General features: G+C 47.7%; 1 long non-coding RNA gene across 1 annotated transcript; it reads right to left on the bottom strand.

Moving 5' to 3' along the window:
- Positions 1 to 2634: 2634 nt before the first annotated feature.
- Positions 2635 to 5525, bottom strand: LOC119470775. Its single transcript, XR_005199742.1, has 3 exons — positions 5427 to 5525; positions 4539 to 4640; positions 2635 to 3078 (listed from the first exon to the last, which is right to left on the bottom strand). It is a non-coding gene; the product is annotated as an uncharacterized LOC119470775 (long non-coding RNA).
- Positions 5526 to 6113: the final 588 nt, after the last annotated feature.

Raw genomic sequence — 6113 nt, 5'->3', positions numbered from 1 at the left:
CTCCCAGCTTCCCTGATAAAATCCAAACTCTTCAACATAACTTATAAGATAGCTTATTTATTATTAATTTATACATTTATTTATTTTGAGACAGAGTCTCACTCTGTCACCCAGGCTGAAGCACAGTGGTGCAAGCTCGGCTCACTGCAACCTCTGCCTCCCTGGTTCAAGTGATTCTCCTGCCTCAGCCTTCCGAGTAGCGGGGCTTCGGGCATGTGCCACCATGTCCAGCTAATTTTTTTTGTATTTTTAGTAGAGACAGGGTTTCACTGTGTTAGCTAGGCTGGTATCAATCTCCTGACCTCATGATCCACCCACCTCAGCCTCCCAAATTACTGGGATTACAGGCGTGAGCCACCAAGCACAGAAGCCCTTGGTTTTGGACACTTCCCCACCGCGGACCCCTGCTTGCCAGTGCCTTCACTTTGAAACCCTGTATTAATCTTTTCTCATGCTGCTAGTTAAGACACACCTGAGACTGAGTAATTTATAAAGGAAAGAGGTTTAATGGACTCCCAATTCCACAGGCCTGGGGAGGCCTCACAGTAATGGTGGAAGACAAAAGAAGAGAAATGGGACTTCTTACATGGCAGCAGGCAAGAATGAGCTTGTGCAGAATTTCCATTTATAAAATCATCAGATCTCATGAGACTTACTGCCACGAGAACAGTACAGGAAAGAACCGCCCCATGATTCAATTGCCTCCCACTGGGTCCCACCCACAACATGTGGGAAGAATGGGAACTACAATTCAAGATGAGATTTGGGTGGGAGTCACAGCAAACCATATCAAACCCTCAAACCCTCAATCAGGTCTGCGTTCTCTTAGTTTACTCACACTTCTAACAAGGATGTGTGTTTTTCCAAGATGACAGCTGATTAGAAGCACCAAATTAAAATGGCGAACAGTTGCTACAGATAGAATATTGATATGATGGTTTATTAGTATGGAGGAAATTGAAAAGTTATAAAAAGCAAATCTAGATACTCAGTAAGGGGACTAATCTGAAGCTGCTTAGTGCAAATACAAACCCTTCTGCTTAGCCAATCACCCTAAAGATCAGCGTATTATGCGATATGGTAGAACCTGCGCCTTTCACAATGCTAAAGCTAAGGATAAACGATTTTTATTGTACTCAGTTGCAAGGAAGCATGAAAATATGCAGTACTGTTTAGAATAATTTTTTATACACTGGTTAATGTAAAACAAATATTTAACTATTAGTACTTAAATTAATAAAATATTAGTTAAAAAGAAAATTTAATTCTCCAAAACAGTGCCCACTTGTAGGTTTCATTAACTGAAGTCTTACTCCAGAGGGAAAGAATGATCCCCCCACCCTCAAATTCTCTGCACCAATTTTTAAAAGAATAGAAGATTTTTGAAATACAAGAGAAATATATATTTATTATGAAAATACAGATAAATCCAAAGAAAAAGACTTACGAACAATCTCACTTTTCAAAAATAGCTTCTCACATTTTGAAAGCTTTTTCTTCTGTGTTTTCACTGTCTATATATATGTATATGATTTTTTTAACAAAAATGTTGCTGATTTACAGTTTTTGTGGACTTGCTTCCACATGTCGTGAGGATTTTAACGTAGAAAATACAATCAACATCGCCATCTGAATGTCCACAGTCGGTGCTAGTTTATGGCTGGCTGTTCTGTGTGTTACGCAACCGTCTGTTGAACATTTGGGTTATTTCAGATTTTTCTGCTCCTCCTCTGATTCTGGGCCCCATGGTGACTTCGTGGCTGATGCTGGAACCATTCTCTTTGGTTTGCTGGGTTCTCTGTGACTTGAAAGCATGATACATCTCCTGCTAGGGCCGTTGCAACTTGTAATAATGGCGCTTTGTGGTTTAATGAGAACAGGGCTCTATTAATCCCTCTTCGTCTGACCTCAGCCAACCTCGCCCTCAGTGGAAGCAGGATTCTTAGGCCCTTGGGACCCTATTGAGCTGTTGTCATAGTGATTAGTGCCAGGGGCAGGGTCACTGAGCCAGTGTCCCTAACCAGAACATCTCCATCTTAATGACAACCGTAGATCATGGTTGTTCATTTTCAAGCGTGCCAAGAAAAGGGACTAACAGGCTGCAAGCCCGCATTTGATCTGACTGCACAGAGGCTGGGCTGTTGAAGCTTTCTGAGGCCTGGCATTACTCTCCCCAGGAGAGAAGCTTAGCTGACTTGGCCAAAGAGCCCCCAAGGGTCCCCCTGGGACAACTTTTAGGCCCCTGAGCGCTGGCATCTGGAAACAGCTCCCACTGCTGTAACTAAGGCTTGGGAGGAACCCAGGCAGACAGGCTCCCTGTGACTTCACAGAGTGGAGCTTCTTGTCACTTGATGGCAGGGCTGAAAGAACCTTGGAGATTATCAGGCCTGTCTCCCTCTGGTACAGATGGGGAAACTGAGGCAGGAGGAGCCAGATCTGATGCCAGCACATCAGGAGCACAGTGCTAATCAGGCAGTCCCTTCCCACCTTCCAACTCCAAAGAACATGTTTGGAGTCTCTTGTAAAACAATTGTTATTTTTACTGTAAGCTTTAAAAGTCAGATCTTAAAAAAAAAAGCAACAAAAGACAAAGGGTGTGTGTGTGGTTTTTTAATTATACAAGAAGTCCATGAATACATTATCCTTGAAAATAAAATGGAATATGGCAGATAAGGCTCAACGCCCCTTTGACCTCTGTGCACAATCCCAGCCTCTCTCCAGAGATAGCATCCCTGTTTGGTGTGTATCCAAATCTGATTTTAAAGTACCTAAAGCTCATTTGCCTGACTTGGGTGACCTGGACAGTTGGGGTGATACAGGCCATGTCCCTAACTGGGCACAAGCCCAGGCAGTTTGCTGGGACAGTGGGCACCCGTTAGCTGCCTGTGGCTGCCAGGATTGCCAACATGGGATGTACTTCCCTGTTCCAGGGTGGGGGACAGGGGGAGGAAGAGTGAGACCTGTGGGTACTGCTGTGTCCTTACTCTGGGGCCAGGACAGCTCCTCCATCTTCTTGCCCAATTCCTGTTCCAGAATCCCAGCACCCCGAGCTACTGGCCTAGATTGGATGCAGAGAGTCTGAAAGGAAGAATAGACACGTTTCCGCCAGGGTTTAACAGTCTCTCCAGCAGGCCTCAGGCCCCCAGGTGCAGTGCTGAGGCTGCGGGCTCCTGTGCTTGTCTCTGGTTTCCAACCACCTCACCCCATTCTCACCACTCCCCACCACCCTCCCTAGCATCTGTCCCTTCCCTCCTGGGAGCCCTTCCAGGAAGAAGCTCAGCTGACCATCTCGGTACTCTCTGGCGAAGAACGGGGGAAGTTTACAAGAAGAATATAAAGAACACAATTATATATTCAAAGGAATAAATCTCACATGGTAGAAATCCTGACATTGATGCCAAGTCATGGGGAGGAAAGTGGCTTTCCTGGCATACCAAGAAGGGTGGGGTCCCCAACTCCTGGGCCACTGATCAGTACCGGTCCATGGTCTGTTAGGAACTGGACGCGCAGCAGGAGGTGAGCAGTAGGCGAGTAAAGCTTCATCTGTGTTTATAGCCACCCTCCATTGCCTACACTACTGCCCCAGCTTCACTGCCTCTCAGATCAGCGGCAGCATTAGATTCTCATAGGAGTTCCAGGTGCCAGCCCTGTTTCGCATGCAATCCCTTATTCATGCAAGAGATCTTGCTCATGTACTCCTTATGAGAATCTAATGCCTGATGATCTGTCACTGTCTCCCATCCCCTGAAGGTGGGACGGTCTAGCTGCAGGCAAACAAGCTCAGGGCTCCCACTGATTCTACATTGTGGTGAGTAGGTAATTATTTCGTTAGATATTACAATGTAATAATGATAGGAATAAAGTGCACCATAAATGTAATGTGCTTGAGTCATCCGGAAACCGTCCCTCTATCTCTAGTTCGTGGAAAAATTGTCTTCCAGTTTTTGTCTTCCTTAGTGCCAAAAAGGTTGGGGACCACTGAAGTAGGGGACCTGACCCCCGACTTTTAGTTGCCTGACCTAGCCATGGAGGGCTGTCCCTCCTCACCGGGTCTGAGCCTGGCTCTATGCATTGAGGCAGGGAGTCCCCCAGAAGGAGGCAGCCAGCTTCCCTGCCAGGCCCTCTTGTCACAGCCCAGGAAGGATCATAAGAATCATGAAAACAACAGCAAGCGTTTACGGGCTGGGAAACAGGACGTGAGTCTTCTTCCCTTGAATCCGCCTAGCCCCATTCTACCAGAACCAACTATGATTTCAGTGCACACTGTTTAGATTTCCATCATAAATGCATAGACATCATATCCAGCAGTTTTCAGGGTTGTTTTTCTTTAATCAGCAAAAATCTTTTTTTTTTTTTCCTCAAGCAAAACAATCTTCCCCAGAGCTTTGACATGCGTGGCATATAAAATCAGTAAAAGGGTAAGTTTCTCCATGTGAAGAATTTTACTTGGCAGAGGTACTGTCATGCTCTGTGGAATCACTGAGGTTTCTACAGCACCGTTTGATCACCTCCCGTGGAAATCAACTTCCTTTTCTTACATCCGAGAACACCAAGGCGGAAGGTGAAGGTTTGCTGAAGCCCCCAGCAGGTCAGCGGCAGAACCAGGAAGGCCCAAGTCGCCAGGGGCTTTGTCCAAGGCTCTAAAACCAGTATAAGACCTTCCTTAGCCTGAAATGATAAATTTAGACAAAATCAGAGCTTATGAGGACACTTTGCTAGTCCAGGGCTGCCAGGGGAATGGTGTTGCCGTGGTTACGCTGGCCCAGGAAGTGACCTTTTGCTCCAGAGTCCTGGAACAGAGGTCCTGCTTCCTGCTGGGCTCAGGGAGGGGGTCAACGCGGGGAATGCTGGGGCTGTGGCCAAGGGCCTCGTGCTGTTTATGGCCTGTAAATCCTGTGTTCTGAGGCCATGTTGTAAACACTGAGGGGAACCTGGGGCCCTAGGGTGGGGGCCTGTGTCTTCCCTGGGCCTCCCTTTTAAAGGGAATTAGAGATGACTCCAGCTCAGCCCTTACATGTGGCCTCAATGGGAGCCATGGCTGGATCCTAAACACATTTAACTTGCCCAAATCCCACAGAGTCCAGGGAGCCGTGGCACCTGCTGGCTGCCTCCAGTCTGCAGTGAGTGGTTCTGATGGGGCACCTATGGGGGTGCGGCCCAGGAAACACAGAGGGGGAAAAACACCAGGCCCTGAAGGAGCTGAGTGGGGCAAACAGGGAAATGGGTGCTTCCGACACAGCAGGAGGAAGGCTGTGGAGGAGGCTGACGGGGAGGACGACAGAGTACAGACAGGGAAAGAAGGGACCACTCTGCCCATGAATGTGGGTGGGGGGAAGAGGTCAAAGTGATTGTCTTAGTCCTTTCAGACTGCTATAAAAACTGCTCTAGACTGGGTGACTTATAAACAACAGAAATGGATAGCTCACAGTTCTAGAGGCTGAGAAGTCCAAGGTCAAGGCATCAGTTGATTTGGTGTCCGGGGAGGGCTTGCTGCTTGGTTCACAGACTGCTCTCTTCTCACATGTGCTCACTTGGTGAAAGAGGCAAGGCGGCTCCCTGGAGCCTCTTTGATGAGGTCACTAATCCTATTCATGGCAGCTTTACCCTCAGGACCTAATCCCTGCTCTAAGGCCTCACCTCCTGATACCAGCGCCTTGGGGTTTGGGTTTGAGCAGATGAATAGAGGAACACAAATATCCAGATGGTAGCAATAAGCTTCCTGGAGGAGGCGGCATCCTAGCTAGGGTCTTGAAAGATAACTAGGAATTTGGACGAAGCAGCTAGTACCAAAATACAAAAGGGCCAAGGCAGGAGCAGGGGGGATCTGGTATGGCCACAGGTGGGATGGGAGCCACATCAGGAGGCAGGAGGGGAGACTTGTGAGAGCTTTAGCAGTTTGAGTCACATCCTGTGGGTCAGCACTTTTCAAGCTACTGTGCCCTAAGGAGCCCTAGATTTGGTGGAAAGGCCTCCGGGCAGGAGGCAAGCCCTGGACCATTCTGCTTTAAATTCCAGGCCCCACACATGGACAGCTTTGAACTAAGGTTCGAGTGATTAAGAAAGAACCTGGGAAACCGTCATCAGCCACATGGGAAGCTCCTGTTGGTTAGCCT

This window comes from Cebus imitator, unplaced genomic scaffold (genome assembly GCF_001604975.1).
Source record: "Cebus imitator isolate Cc_AM_T3 unplaced genomic scaffold, Cebus_imitator-1.0 Scaffold1, whole genome shotgun sequence".
Taxonomy (NCBI): Eukaryota; Metazoa; Chordata; class Mammalia; order Primates; family Cebidae; genus Cebus; species Cebus imitator.
The sequence above is the reverse complement of the archived record's forward strand: the minus strand, read 5'-3'. Positions and strand labels throughout refer to the sequence as shown.